The sequence below is a fragment of the Carlito syrichta genome, unplaced genomic scaffold (genome assembly GCF_000164805.1).
Source record: "Carlito syrichta isolate Samal-C Ts95f unplaced genomic scaffold, Tarsius_syrichta-2.0.1 Scaffold6385, whole genome shotgun sequence".
Lineage (NCBI taxonomy): Eukaryota > Metazoa > Chordata > Mammalia > Primates > Tarsiidae > Carlito > Carlito syrichta.
In genome coordinates this window covers 27,242-42,436 of record NW_006950481.1, presented here as the reverse complement: position 1 = coordinate 42,436, position 15,195 = coordinate 27,242, and the positions used below count along the sequence as shown (strand labels likewise).

The following is a 15,195-nucleotide window of genomic DNA, read 5'->3' as shown; positions in this document are numbered from 1 at the left end:
GGGATCGCTGGAGCCCAGCAGGTCGAGGCTGTGGTGGCCGGGAGTGGCCACTGCACTCCAGTCTGGGCGACAGAGTGAGACTCCAACTCAAAAAAAAAGCAGGCACAGTACTATAATATAGATTCAGTAACTTTTCATGAGAGCATAGCCTCATAATTCCAAGTCTTGAGTGTTGCTACAAACAAACCTTTAAAAGATATATATATTTTTAAAAAGCGATGCACTAAGCGGTTATATTGTTGACATAAAAATAAATGCTTTCTAAAGGACTTGAATAGGTATTTTTTCAAAGAAGACACACAGATGGTCAACACGCACATGAAAAGCTGTTCCTCGTCATTAGTCAGCAGGGAAATGCAAGGGAAGGCACAATAAGAAACCACTTCACCCCCACCAGGGTGGATAAAGTCGAAATTACAGACAGTAACAAGTGTTGCCAAAGATGTGGAGAAATTGGGACCATCATGCCCTGCTGGTGGGAATATAAAACGTCGCAGCTGCTGTGGAAAACAGCTGGACACTTCCTCAAAAGGTTAAACATAGAGTTATCACATGACCTTGCAATTCCACTCTCAGTCTATAACAAAGAGAAAGAAAAATGTATATTCCCACAAAAATGTACACATGGATGTTCATAGCAGCATTATGTACTATGGTTCAAGGTAGAAATAACACAAAAGTTCGTCAACTAATGAATGGATAAACAAAACATGGCATATTCATACAACAAAATCCAATTCATCCATAAACAACAAAAGAGAAATGGGCGTGGTGGCTCACGCCTTTGGGAGGTATTTTGGGAGGCCGAAGTGGGAGGATTACTTGAGCCTAGAAGTTCAAGACCAGCCTGGGCAACATAGTGAGACCTGGTCTCTACAAAGAATCAAAAAAATTAGCCAGGCATGGTGGCACATGCCTGTAGTCCCAGTTACTCGGGAGGCTGAGGCGGAAGGATTCCCTGAGCCCAGGAGATCAAGGTTGCGGAGAGCCATGATCGTGCTGCTGCACTCCAGCCTGGGCGACAGAGTGAGACCTCGACCCAAAAGAAAAAGAGGGAGCCAGGCTCGGCGGCTCAGCCTGTAATCGCGCCTTTGGGAGGCTGAGGTGAGTGGATTACCTGAGCCCGCGGGTTCGAGACCCGCCTGGGCAACGAGACCTCATCTCTACAATAAATCAAAAAATCAGTCGGGCGTGGTAGCGCGCGCCTGTAATTCCGGCTACTCGGAAGGCTGAGGCAGAAGGATCGCCGGAGCCCAGCAGGTGAGGCTGCGGTGGCCGGGAGCGGCCACTGCACTCCAGTCTGGGCGACAGAGGGAGACTCCAGCTCAAAGAAAAAAAAAGAGGGAAGTGAAGTCCTAATGAATGCTACAACATGGATGAAGTTTCAAAACACAATGCTAAGTGAAAGAAGTCAGCCACAGAAAGCCACAGTATTGAATGGTTCTATGGCTGGAGGGCCGGAGAGCAAGAGGCGTCTGCTAATGGTATGAGGGTTTCTTTTTGGAGTCACAAGAATCTTCTGCAACTAGGTAGAGGTGATGGTTGCACAACTGTGTGAGTATACAACAAACCACTGACTTGCACATTTTAAAAAGATGAAATCTGTGGTATGTGAATCATTTTTCAAAAAAGCTTCTTATTTAAAATGAACAAAAAACACAGGCCTCTCCCTTTGTAATGACGAGGAGCAGACCACCACCCAGTCACCTTAATGGTCTTCCCCCATCTAGGGGAACGGTTAAAAGGACTCAACCACAGGCAACCAGCGGCCATTGCCTTGCTAGACTCTGGTGTGCCATGTGCTCTTTGAGCTATGGCTGTCGCCATGCTTCCTGGCTTTGGTCCCCTCCCCCACCTTGGGAAGATGAATTTTCTCTCTCCCTTCTCTTTCTCTCTCTAATTTATTTTTAAGTATACTTTTCCTTTTTTTTGAGATCAAAAAAAAGGAATAAAAAACAAAAAACAACACCTTCTGGATTCATGTGAAATAGCCAACTCTCTTTAGACTGCAGGGACAATGATACAAGCAGAACACCGAGCGCTGATGCCAAAGGGTTCTGGTGACAAGAAGGACACAGATGGCTGGGTGCAGTGGCTCAAGCCTGTCATTCCAGCATTTTGGGAGGCCGAGGCGAGGAACTGTCCAAGCCTGCGGTTCAAGACCAGCCTGGGCAAATTGGTGAGACCTCATCTCTACAATTAAAAAAAAAAATTAGCCGGGCATGGTAGCGTGTACCTGTAGTTCTGGCTACTTGGAAGGCTGAGGTGGAAAGATTGCCAGGCGGGTTGACGCTGGGGTGGTCGTGAGTGTGCCACAGCACTCCAGCCTGGACGATGGAGTGAGACTCCAACTCAAAAAAAAAAAGGACACAGATGTCAAAGACAGGAGAGAACAGAAGACAGAGTGTTTCTTTCTTTCCTTCCTTCCTTTTTTCCTGAGTTGGGCTCTCTGTTGTCCACGCTGGAGTGCAGCGGCATGATCACAGCTCATTGCAGCTTCAACCTCTTGGGTTCAAGTGATCCTCCCTCCTCGACCTCTGGAGTAGCTGGGACTACAGGTGTATGCCACCACCCCCAGCTAAATTTTTTGATCTTTTGTAGATGAAGTGTCCCTATGTTTACTAGGCTGGTCTCAAACTCCTGGGCTCAAGCCAATCTTCCACCTCAGCCTCCCAAAGTGCTGGGATTATAGGCGTGAGTCACCGAGCCCCGCCTTTAATGTTTCATAAACTGGGAGAGTTGGAGAGAAGTAATTCTTTTTTTTTTTTTTGAGTTGGAGTCTCACTCTGTTGCCCAGGCTGGAGTGCAATGGCACACTCACGGCCACCCCAGCGTCTACCTGCTGGACTCTGGTGATTTTTCCACCTTGGCCTTCCAAGTAGCAGGAACTACAGGTGTGCACTACTGCACCCAGAGAATTTTTTGATTTTTTGTAGAGATGAGGTCTCGCCAAATTTCCCTGGCTGGGTCGAACTCATGGGCTCAGGTAACCCACTCACCTCAGCCTCCCAAAGTGCTGGGATGACAGGTTGAGCCACCAAGCCCGGCCAAAAAGTAATATTTTTAAAGTGAATGTTGTATGTTATAGAGTGGGTGATTTAAAATGTGTCACTAAAATGATATGCCAAATATTATCTTTAACACTTTTATGAAACGTTTATAAAGTTGAAGAAAGCATCGTATAAGAGTGGATCTTAATCTTTTTGGGGTCATGGGTTCCTTGGAGAGTCAGGCGAAAGCTACGGACTTTCTTCTCATAAACACACATATTTGCTCAGCAGTGAAAATGACGCCATCTTCTTTTAGGGAGTTTGTATACACAACCCTCCCTGCCCCCACACACATATACACATATACCTGCCACACCCCAGGCTGGATTTCCTGCTTTGAGATTGTTCTTTTCCAAATCCATTGGCACCTGGACCCCATTCTCCAGTTCTTATGACACATAAGCAATGAACACCTTTCGAACCAGAGCCTGGAAGGATTCCAGATGACCCGGGTCTCAGGAGATCCATGGAGGGTCCCAGGGGCCACTATGGGGGGTAGTCGAGGGCTTGGCAGCTGCCTTCCTTTCTCACTTCAATCCCCTTCTCATTTTATTTTTTTTAAGAAACAGGGTCTCGCTCTGTTGCCCAGGCTATAGTGTAGTGGTAGCAGCATACCTAACTGCCACCTGGAAGTCCTGGGTTTAACAATCCCCCTGCCTCAGCCTCTTGAGTAGCTGGGACTACAGGCATGGGCCACCACACTCTACTAGCTTCTTAAATTTTTTTTATAGAGACAGGGTCTTGCTGTGTTGTCCAGACTTAGGAATACTTTACCCATGTTGAGTTTTGGCCTAAGCTCTACATTGAAGAAAGCTTTCCACTAATTAAAAGTCCCCATACTCTTATTGTACACACAAATAAAAAAGCCAGAGTGTGGAGGGATATTAAGGAAACAGCGACAGGCCCAGGACAGTGCAGACGCCGACTCCCAGGGCGTGAACATAAGCTGGGACAGAGTGTTCAGTGCATAGGTGCAAGACAGTTTTTTTTTTCTATACATGGGCAGGTGAAGACAGAGGGGGAGAGGGCTCAGAGGCCACATTGTCAACAGTGCAGATACATGAGCTGTGCAGACCACGTGCTTGCCAGAAAGCTCAGAGTCCAGAGTCCACTAAGCCTGTGCATCCGTGGTAGGTTGAAGTCCAGGTTCCGAAAAATGGCCCTTCTTTGCCTTGTAAACCTCCTTCCCGTGTTCCCAAAGCCCCTGCTGAGGCTGCCTGGCTTTTTCCCACTCCCTGTCTTCCCCTCTTCGTCTAGCCTGGCCTGGATGGGTTCCCATGGCAGCAGGAGGTCGGGGATTTGAGAGGGTTGGGGGCTTTAGTTAAGGGATCATGGAGCTCCTGCTCTGAACTGCGGACACCCTCTCTGGACTGTCAGAAATCTCCTCCTTCAGGAGAGGCAAGAAGGACATTCTGACCCGGGGAGAAACTTTAAGATGTGAGCTGGGATGTAGCCCTGGCTCTGTTGCAACTGGCTGTTGTGACACCGTTGTAGGGAATGAGGAAACACTGTCTGGCTCAGGTGAGGCGGGCATGAGTGTGCAGGGAAGGATGAGCACCTGTCACTGACACAGGGACATGCAATTCTAGATCCCTGGGATTTGAGGGCACAGGGAAGGAGAACAAAATAAAATTTAAAAAACACCTCCCTGCCCTGGAGGAACAATCATCCAGTTGCATGATAAATTCTGGGAGATCCCAGGATGCAGAGAAACCCCGAGACTGCAGAGGGGTCTCTGTCTCAGTAGGTGGGTCCTGCCCTGAGCCTTGAAGGTGAAGGAAGGAGGATTGGGGAAGGGGGCTGAGGCTGACATTCTGGGCAGGACACAGGACTCGAGCAAAGGTTTGATGGGAGCTGGGGAGTCTGCCGGGCTGGCTGGGGTGAAGAGCTTTGCCTGGAAAGTATGAGAACGTTTGGTTAGCAGGGTAGATTGAGGTCAGGCATGGTGGCTCAAGTCTATATAATCCCAGTATTTTGGGAGGCTGAGGTGAATGGATTACCTGAGCTCAGGGGTTTGAGACCAGCCCAGGCACCTTGGTGAGCGGGAGACCTTGTCTCTACAAGGTATCAAAAAATTAGCTGGGCGTGATGGCGTGCGCCTGTAGTTCCAGCTATTTGGAAGGCCAAGGCTGAAGGATCGCCGGAGCCCAGAAGGTCAATGCTGGGGTGGCTGTGAGCGTGCCACTGCACTCCAGCCTGGGCAACAGAGTAAGACTCTGACTCAAAAAAAAGAAAAAAAAAGGGTTGTTTCGAGGCCGGGCATGGTGCCTCAAGTCTGTCATCCCAGCATTTTGGAAGGCCAAGGCAAGTGGATTACCTGAGCCCAGGAGTTTGAGACCAGGCTGGACAACTTGGTGAGAACTTGTCTCTACAATATATAAAAATTAGCCAGGTGTAGTAGCACGCACCTGTAGCTCCAGCTCCTGGGAAGGCTGAGGTGGAAGGATTGCCTGAGCCCAGAAGGTTGATGCTGGGGTGGCCGTGAGCGTGCCACTGCACTCTAGCCTGGGCAACAGAGTGAGACTCTGACTCAAAAAAAAAAGAAAGGTAGATTGGGGTTGGATTATGGAGGGCACCAAATGGTAAATTTAAGGCACTGGGGAGCTTCCCAGGCAACCAGAGAAAAGAACAGGAGAGGCTCTTAGAAGAAGCCATATGAGGTAATAAGGCTCAGGCTGGAGCAGGGGCCGGGGAAAAGGGAAGGAAGGAATGAGAGGCATGAAGAAAGTATCTCCGAGATCAAGTGATGGGCAGGATAAGGGGCCGAGAAAAGCGGAGGTGTGGAGGCCAGGCCAAGGTTTCTGGCCTGAGAGTGTGGGAGAGCAACAGCCACAGGAAGGGAAGGAGGGGAGCCAGGAGGGGCTGGTTTGGCACGAGAGAAAGATGGGTGCAGTTTCTGAGGCGCAGCATTTAAGAAGACAGGTTCACCAGGCTGGGTGGCTCGCGCCTGTAATTCCAGCATTTTGGGAGGCCAGGGAGAGGTTTGCTCGAGTCTAGATGTCCGAGACAAGCCTGACGACATAGCGAGACCTGGTCTCTACAAAAAATTTGAAAAATTAGCTGTGCATGGTCGTGCGCACCTGTAGTCCCAGCTATTTGGGAGGCTGAGGCAGGAGGATTGCCTGAGCCCAGGAGTCCGAGGCTGTGGTGAGCCACGATTGTGCCACTGTATTCCAGCCTGGGTAACAGAGTGAGACCCCTGACTCAAAAAAAAAGAAAAAAAGAAAAGAAAAAGAGAAAACATGGTAGAAGAGTAAAGACGTTGGCAAGTCACTTATGTAGCCTAAACAACTTCACATTCTTTTAAATCCTCCATCTTTTATTTTTTATTTTTATTTTTTTGAGTTGGAGTCTCACTCTGTCGCCCAGGCTGGAGTGCAGTGGCACGCTCCTGGCCACCGCAGCCTCGACCTGCTGGGCTCTGGTGATCCTTCCGCCTCAGCCTTCCAAGTAGCCGGAACAGCAGGCGCATGCCACCACGCCCGGCTAGTTTTTGATTTATTGTAGAGACGAGGTCTGGCCAAGTTGCCCGGGTGGGTCTCAAACCCGCAGGCTCAGGCAATCCACTCGCTTCGGCTTCCCAAAGTGCTGGGATGACAGACTGAGTCACTGAACCCGGCAATCCTCCATCTTTTAAATCCATCGAGGAATCAGATTCAACTCAGAGAAAGTCGGAGCCTCCAGTTTCTGTCCAGATGCTCCCTAGGACCCAAATCAGCCTGGATCACAGACTTCATTCAGACTCACAAGACCTGAACTGTTACAATACCCTCCGATCCACCCCTGCAAGTTCAAGCTCTCTGCAACCATCTACTTTACACACCCGATCTGATGGGAGGGGCCCGAGTCAACGCTGTCAACGGCCCCCTACTGTCCTCAGGATAAGGCCCCATGGCTCCCTGCAGCTTCCAGAATAATGTCCAAGCGCGTCAGCCTCCGTGTTCCAGCCTAATCTTACTCTCCACGCTTATCTCCCATTACCTTTTGCCACCCTTGGCTCCACCCAGAATGAGTCACTCAAACCATGCGTCTCTCCATCTCTGCTGCTATTAACTCTCTCCTGTGACCACAACCGCCATCCCAAGTTCCCACCGCATGTTCTGTCTATTCTTTCAGAGCTTTGCCAAATGCTACCTCCTCCAGGAAGCATCCCCAGACTCCTCAGACAGACGGGGATCTTTCTGTCCTCCAATCTCCTTTATGGCGCCGTAAGTTCTCGTCTTATCTCACAGTTATTTATCTTCACGCATTAGCCTGACTCTACCAGATTATAAATTCGTTGAGGACAGATACAGTCCCTCAAAATCTGAGTGTGGGGCCTCACACCTGTAATCCCAGCAATTTGGGAGGCTGAGATGGAAGGATCACTTGAGGTCAGGAATTCAAGACCAGCCTGGGCAACATAGTGAGATCTCTTCTCTATAAAAAATAAAAATAAAAAATTAGCCAGGCATGGTGGTGCAGGCATCTGTAGTCCCAGTTACTTGAGAGGCTGAGGCAGAAGGACCACCTGAGCCCAGGAGTTCAAGGCTATGGTGAGCCATGGTGGCAAGTCTGGGCAACAGAGTGAGACCTTGAGTCAAAAAAAAAAAATGATATATGTCTTTCAGATTTTGGGGAAAAGGACTATATACCCTGGGAGTAAAGGGGGCAGAGAAGATGAGAAACATTCAACAAACACCTGACTTGAATTACAAACAGGTAAACTGAGGTTCAGAAGGGTGCCATCACTTGGCAACGTCAGACAGGTGGACCATGGCAGAGTCAAAACTCAAAGACCACATCTCTCTGCTTCCAGACCCTTCCTCTTTTCTGGGACAGAGCCTGTGATGGTTTATGGGAGATTTTCACGTGGTCAAGTATTTCCCTCCATACTCCTATTTGGGTGGTGGTGCCAATTTGTCCTTTTAAAAATGAGAAGGGCCGGGCGCACTTTGGGTGGCCGAGGCGAGAGGACTGCCTGAGCCTGCGGGTTCAAGACCAGCCTGGACAACTTGGCGAGACCTCATGTCTACAATAAAAATAAAAAAAATTAGCCGGGTGTGGTGGCACGCACCCGTAGTTCCAGCTACTTGAAAGGCTAAGGCCGAAGGATCGCCGGAGCCCAGCAGGTCGAGGCTGCGGTGGCCATGAGCATGCGTGCCACTGTACTCCAGTCGGGGCGACAGAGCCAGAGACTCTGACTCAAAAAAATGAAAAATCGAAATAAAATAAAAATGAGAAAGAGGAGGCTTGGAGGAGGAAGGAGACGTCCAATCCCACCTCTATCCAGCGGGAGAGTCTACACCCAAGCCCAGGCCTCCTGACACCTGAGTCTCTTCCCTGCTCCCTTGGGCTGAAGACCTGCCTGAGCTGGGGGCTGGGAGCACAGGCTTGTGGTGAGCTGCCTGCAGCTGCCAGCATCAAACATCTGCGTCAGCCGTGGGCCCATCACTGGATGCCGCTAAGAGACTCTGAGAAGGGGCAAGCGGTGGGGGCACTGGATCTCTCTGTAACCTGCCTGGGAGTGCAGGGAGGGCGGACAGAGTAGTAAACCTGAGCTGGTCGGGAGGAGCTGGGTTCTGACCCAAATGCCCCTGTGGAGCCCAGAGAAGGGCTGGGGTCCCCGAGGAAGGTGGGGGAGGGAAGTACCTTGTTCTAGAACCCAGAAAACCGTGGTGCTCCAAGTGGCAGGACCACGGCAGGGGCCTTTCTGTCCCAGGGAAGGAGTCCCCCAGGAGAGCAAAGCCCCACCTGAGGGCAGAATTCCCACAGCCCCCACTCCACAAGTGGACCAGTGGAATTTCCACACCGTGGGGGGGGGGGGGGGTGGGAGGACCTCAGGGACTCAGGGGGAAGACCCTCGGAGAAAGAAAGGGCGTGACCTCACGGTTATTGGGGGAATGGGCCCAACGTAAAGGAAGACTAATCCGGGAGGCTAGAACTCAACCCAGTCCTAAGTTCTAAGCCCTGGGCGAGGTGGGTTCCTTTGTGCCCTCCTGTCTTTGGTGAGTGATCTCGCCAGACTCCGGGTGGGTGGATTTCAGAACATAAAAGGGAAGAGAGAGAACTTGGAGAGGGGGAAAATGTTAGTGAACCATAAGCCAGGCTCGAAAAGGGGAAGGCTCACCCTCCCATGGGTATTGTCTGGCTGGTTTATAAAAGCCGCAATCGGCCAAGCATAGTGGCTCAGGCCTGTAATCCCAGCACTTTGGGAGGCCAAGGTGGGAGGACCATTTGAGTCCAGAAGTTTGAGACTAGCCTGGGCAACATAGTGAGATCTCGCCTCTACATTAAAAAAAAAAAAATTAGCCAGTGTCGGGGGGCATCTTGTAGTCCATCTATTCGGGAGGCTGAGATGGGAGGATCACCTGAGCCCCGGAGGTCGAGGCTGCGGTAAGCTGTGATCCAGCCCGAGTGACAAAGTGAGAATCTGACTTAAAAATGAAAACGCAGCTAGCACTGGGAGAGGGGGAGAGGTGGGTAAGAGCCGGAGAAGGAGAGCAGTATCCATCCCCCACAGCCTACCTGGAGGGTCTCTTGAACACAAACCCACACTCCCCTCACACTGCTCATTGCATCTAGGTTAAAAGTGCATCGGAACATGCAGCCTCAAGTCTGCTCTCTTAATCAAACTGTCATCGTGAGTAATAATTACACCCTGGGAAACAGCAGAGTGACTCAAAAAGCTGTCCCCTCCCCCTGGCAACCCCCTGCACGGCTTGGAGCTTTGCACAGTGTTAAGAAGCCCTGGAAGCGCGGCCATTTTCTCCTGCCTGTCAGCTCTCTGAATCCTTGAGATGACCACTCACACTCCAGGGGCCGATGGGCACCCGGAGACGGTCTCTTTGCTGGTTGAAGAGCGAACTGGACCTGGCTATTCCCAAAATACAGTACATTGGGTCGGGGGGGGAGCAGGCAGAGGTGAATACCGCTGTCTACCTGATGCATGTCTGTGAGACAGCGCCCGGAAGAGGCATCTTAGAAGATGGCCTCTATCCTCTGGAAAAATAAATAGGGCTTCCCTACCAGCTCAGAGACAGCCTTAAGTATAAAAATATAGGAAAGCCAGCGCTTATTGAATGCCTACTGTGTACCTGCTAGGGGACTGAATGTTTTAAGTACTTTGAGGCTATTATTAAGTTGGTGCATGAGACCATCTGGGATGTTCAAAGATAGAAATAGACCAGCTCGTTGGTAAGTGTCCGTGACACCTCCCCCATGCCCCAGACTCCCCATGGTGCACTAGCAGGGTGACCCCGGCACAGTGAGAGGCCTCTCCCATCCTGTTCAGGGTGCTGGCTGGTGTCCCCGGTGTTAGATGCGTGCTCAGGCTTCGGTGGTCATGAATATTCTGAACATCGCTCCAGTGTGCCGGGCCACCCCATCCTCACCAAAACCTGTCATCGTCTCCATCTCACAGATGGGCGGCCAGGGCTAAATGACTCGTCTGGGGTCACACAGGACTTGCCTGGAATCCAGTAGACTGACTCCAAGCCTGTGCTCTTGTGGGACAAAACAAATCGGTATCGCAGAGATAACACCTCTACACCCGCTCTTCCATCTTTACCCCAAAGCTACAAAAACCCGGATCCTCAGGCCAGCAGGACGCCGCTTCATGAGCGCATTGCCGGCCCAAGCACGCCGCAGCTGTGCGTCTGCTTCCGTGTGCCCGCCAGAGCCTCATTCACCTGGGAGGCCAAGGTCGCGTGGCCACAGACACATGGGGCCTGAGTGGGGAGAAAAGTAGGGACCGAGAGACCTACCCTGCGGAGTCCACCCCAAGTTAGCCTCGCTCCCCTGCAGGTCTACGCCCTCAGTTTTATTTGTCCTAGTAGTATTTGGGGCACACAGAGCTACTGTCATCACCATGGAGAGCTGAATGTCAAGGGACTTGGACTTTTCCCAGGGTCCTCTGCACAATGGGAAGGGTCGAGCCGATGCAGGTGGGAGCTGGGTTCCGTGAGGGATATACGATGCTGAGAAAGTTGCACACGAGCCCCTAAGAGCTCTAAGGTGGGCGCCGCTGAGTCGAGGATGAATTAGGTCCATGCTGGCTAGAGTGATGAGGAACAAGGCTGTCTACAAGGCCTGCTTGGTCCCCACACTGCACCTGCATTGACATTCACTAGATGTGGAATGCCTTTTCCCTTGGGAACTTGCAAGGGTTTGATAGCCATCTTGAGTGAACACTAGGTTAATCCCAGTGGCACGTGTCTTTTCTGCAGGACGCACCATAGCCTTGATTTTTACTGTAGAGACAAGGTCTGGTCGAGTTGCCCAGGCTGGTCTTGAACCCCTGCACTTGGGCAGTCCTCTCTCCTTGGCCTCCCAAAGTGCCAGGATGACAGGTTTGAGCTACCGTGCCCTGCCGAGGGGCCATTTTTAACCCAGCATTTCCCACAGAAGAAACACACTTTCCATTTCCTCTTTCTCTTAACAGATCCTTAACTCCCTCCAGTTCCCTTTCAGGAGGGCTCTTGTTTGTTTTTCCATTAGAGTAAAATCTGGTTCACAAGGCACTCTTACTTCACCTATCCCTGAGCGCTGTTTTTCGAATAAGAAACTCATTCAAGGCTGGGCACGGTGGCTCACGCCTGTAATCTCAGCACTTTGGGAGGCCAGGGCTGAAGGATTGCTTGAGCCCAGGAATGGTAATGTGGCAAGACCCCATCTGTATTTCTTTAAATGTATATATTTAAATATGCGTGTGTGAGTATACATATATACATTTACATAGAGAGAGAGAGACGGAAAGAAAGAGAGAGAGAAACTAATTTTAAAACCGGGAATCAAGGTAGCCAAATTTCATGGCACATTTGTCAGGATCAGGCGCGGCGCTAGGTGCTTTGCGTGGATTCTCTCCTTGAATTCATTCACATTTCCCTTCAGTTAATTCACTCTGAGCCCCTCCCTCTCTGCCTGCCATCCTCCAAGAAGAGACTGGCACATCTTCTCTCCTTGCCGGTCAGAGGGAGGGAGCTGAAAATGACTGCAGGCTGTCTCTCCCCGCCAGGGCTCACCCCTCTCTCCTACTGGAAGCAGAAACCCTCAGCGTGCGTTTCCCCTGAGACCTGGGAGAGCTTGATAGATGCAAGGGAAGTCAATGAGCCCCAAGCACGCTGAGGGTGCCGTTCTCTGTTCGCCCCCTGGGAAGCTGCCACGGGAATTAATATGCACCGCTTTTCCTCTGGCACCCGCTGGGCACCTGACACACAGTATCGCAGGTCCTCCAAGCCACTGAGACCAGATGATCTTCTTGTCCTCATTTCAGAAACAAGGGTTCTGTGGCTCAGAGAAGCTCCCTGGATTACATCGATGTGAAGCCTTTCGGGCTCTGAAGTCCAATGCCTTTCTAAGGGACCTTTCTGCTTCACTCATATAGATGAAAAAACTGACCAAGCGACTGACTTTTTAAAAAAGTAATAGGCTTGATACAATGGCTCACGCCTGTAATCCCAACACTTTGGGAGGCCGAGGCGGGAGGATTGCTTGGGCCCAGGAGTTCAAGACCAACCTGGGCAACATAGCAAGACCTCATCCCTACTAAAAAAAATCAGAAAATAAGCTGGGTGTGGTGGTGTGTACCTATAGTCCCAGCCACTCAGGAAGCTGAGGTGGATGGATCGCCCGAGCCCAGGAGGTTGGGCCTGCAGTGAGCTGTGATCATGCCACTGTACTCCAGCCTGGGTGACAGAGAGAGCGACTCTGACTCAATTTGTCTCCTAACCAGGGGGAATGGTTAGAAGACAAATATGCCCCAAGACTGTCCCCAGGGTACCCGGGCAGTTCCCAGTCTTTACTTCCCAGCATGGCACCAACCTTGGCTTTCTTCCAGAGCAGGCTTGCCGGAGAAACAGGACACCCAGGTAAATCTGAATTTCTGATCAACGGGGACCACTGTCTGAGTGTAAGTATGTCCCCAATACTCCATGGGACATACTTACTCTGGATAAAACATCCAGTGCTCATCTGACATTCAGATCGGAGTGTCCTGCGTTTTTATTCGCTAAATCGGGCAACCCCATCCTCCTGCCCGGCTCGGATCCCCAGGGTCGCTCCGACAGGCGTTGCCATGGCAGCCTGCGCAGGCTTCCCAAGGCCCCTCGGGCTGCCTCCCCTCACCTCTGCGTGTCCCCTCGCCCCCGCGCTCCCGGGCTGCTTTCTGCTTCCTGGATGCCTCCCCAGGCTTCCAGCCTCGGGCCTCTTGTACTTGCCTCCTTCTTCCCCTTCTTCCCCTGGGCTCCTTGTCCTGCTAATTCCTAGGGATCCTTCAGCTCTCCACTGAGTCACTTCTGCCAGGAAGCCCTCCAGGCCTCCTCCCACAGCCCTCCAGCGAAGGGACGGTGAGCCATCTGCACCTTCCAAGGGTGCGCTGACCCCCACCCCCATGCCGGACTGGCGAACGGAGACCATGACACACTTTCCTGGTGTCCTGACAGCTGGCACCTTTTGCTAGCCACAGGTCAGAAACCAGCAAGTGTGTGGTGACTGAATGAATGAATCAACGAATGAATGCAGACTGTCCCACCCGCGAACGGGACTCCTTCCTTCCTTCCACCTTTAGTCACTTTTTCATTGCTGCGTCCCTTCCAGCCCCCACCCCCAAGCAGTGGCGAAAGGCCGGGACTCAGTTCGGCCACAGCACTTGGGGTGAGCAGAGAGCACCCCACGTGGAAGGGCCTCCCGGCTTCTCCGCCCAGCTAGTCGTGCCACATGCGCTGCTCAGTGGGCCCGGGTCTGGCGCTCGCCCTGCCAGAAACTCTTCCCTCCTGGCTAACACCACCTCTGGGCACAACTTTCGGCTCTTGTCCTCCCACGAGCCCCTTCCGTGAACTGGCTTGGATTTCCCTGTCCGCTTTGGGTGCAGGGAGACGCCGGTGGCATCCGGAGAGGGGCTCGGGCAGGTGGCAGGGCTTGCGGAACGCCGGCACGTGAGCTGCCCCACGCCCACCACCCAGAGCTAAGCCCACGCACAGCCTGCCAGCGGGAGAAGGCAGCTCAGAACTTAACCCTTGAGCGGCAGTCAGACGCCAGTGCATGGCCCGTGTTAACTTTGTCCTCATCCCCACCACCCCCACCACACACACACACACACACACACACACACACACTCTCTCTCTCTCTCTCTCTCTCTCTCTCTCTTCCATGCTCTGTTCCCATGCAAAGCCCCGCTTGCTTCCAGCCAGGGCTAGACTCAGAAGATGCCCTCTCAGGGGCCAAGACTGGAATGCGGGAGGGGTGGCGGTTGGGGGGAGACGAAGCCCCCAGGGGGTGCTAAGGGCCAGGAAGAAAGCAGGGCAGGGGCAGGCAGAGGTCTGGGGCGGGAGCCGGAGTGGACTCTGGAAGCCCCCTCTGTGGCTCTCCAATCTGACCTTTAGGGGCACGGAGCCTAGCTGTGCCTCCGCCTCCCGGCCTCCCCGGGTCTGATTATGCCAAGACAGCCAACAGAAGAGGACCCTACCCTGTCATATTTACTCCGAAAATAGAACCCCTCTCCCCCCCACCCCGGAAGGCTAGCAAGCTCTGGGCGTGCAGGGCGCCCGACGCTCCGGCTCCGATCCCCTGGGTTTGAGCTCCTCTGGGAATTCCCAGTCCCGTCCAGGGGTCCAGGATCCTGGAATGACCACCCCCGCAACACACACAGCCCCCAAGCCCCTTCCACCCGGTCTGGCCTCCAACTTCTGCCCGCTGGGCGCTCTGCCCTGCCCTGCCCTGTCCCGCGGAGGGGACTCACCCAGGGAGCGCGGGCTCCGGCGACCGCTCCTGGGCCGGGCCAGGTGAGAGGCGGGGGCGGCGTGCAGGTGAGTCCCGGCCCCGGCAGGTACGGCGCGCGCCGATCCGGAGGCTGAGGCTGTGCTAGAGGGCTGACAGGTTCGAGTCCTTCCCTCCTCCCCTTCCTATGTTAACCACACCCCTGCCTCTCTCCTCCCCACTTCCTTAAAGGGTGGGGTGTGTTGTCTGTGCCCGAGGCTCCAGCCTCTTACCCTCAACTCTGAAACGGACGTCGCTGCCCGTTCGCCGGCAGTCTGGGGCCATCTCTGCTATCCCCAGGGCGCCAGTGGGCTCCCTGCGTGTCCACCCTGGTGGGTGGGGGACGCCCGATTCCCATCAGCCCTTCCCCCTCCGCCCACTCCACCTGCACCCTCTGGGAGGCCACGCTTCT

At 52.7% G+C, this 15,195-nt stretch overlaps 1 protein-coding gene across 1 annotated transcript in view; it reads right to left on the bottom strand.

Moving 5' to 3' along the window:
- PTK2B (protein tyrosine kinase 2 beta) overlaps window positions 1-14,971 on the bottom strand; it is a 154,887-nt gene extending 139,916 nt beyond the window's left edge. Inside the window, exon 1 of the mRNA XM_008050021.1 lies at window positions 14,767-14,971. The gene's annotated coding sequence lies outside the window, so the exon portion shown is untranslated. The remainder of the gene's footprint in view (window positions 1-14,766) is intronic.
- Between the last annotated feature and the right edge of the window lie 224 nt (window positions 14,972-15,195).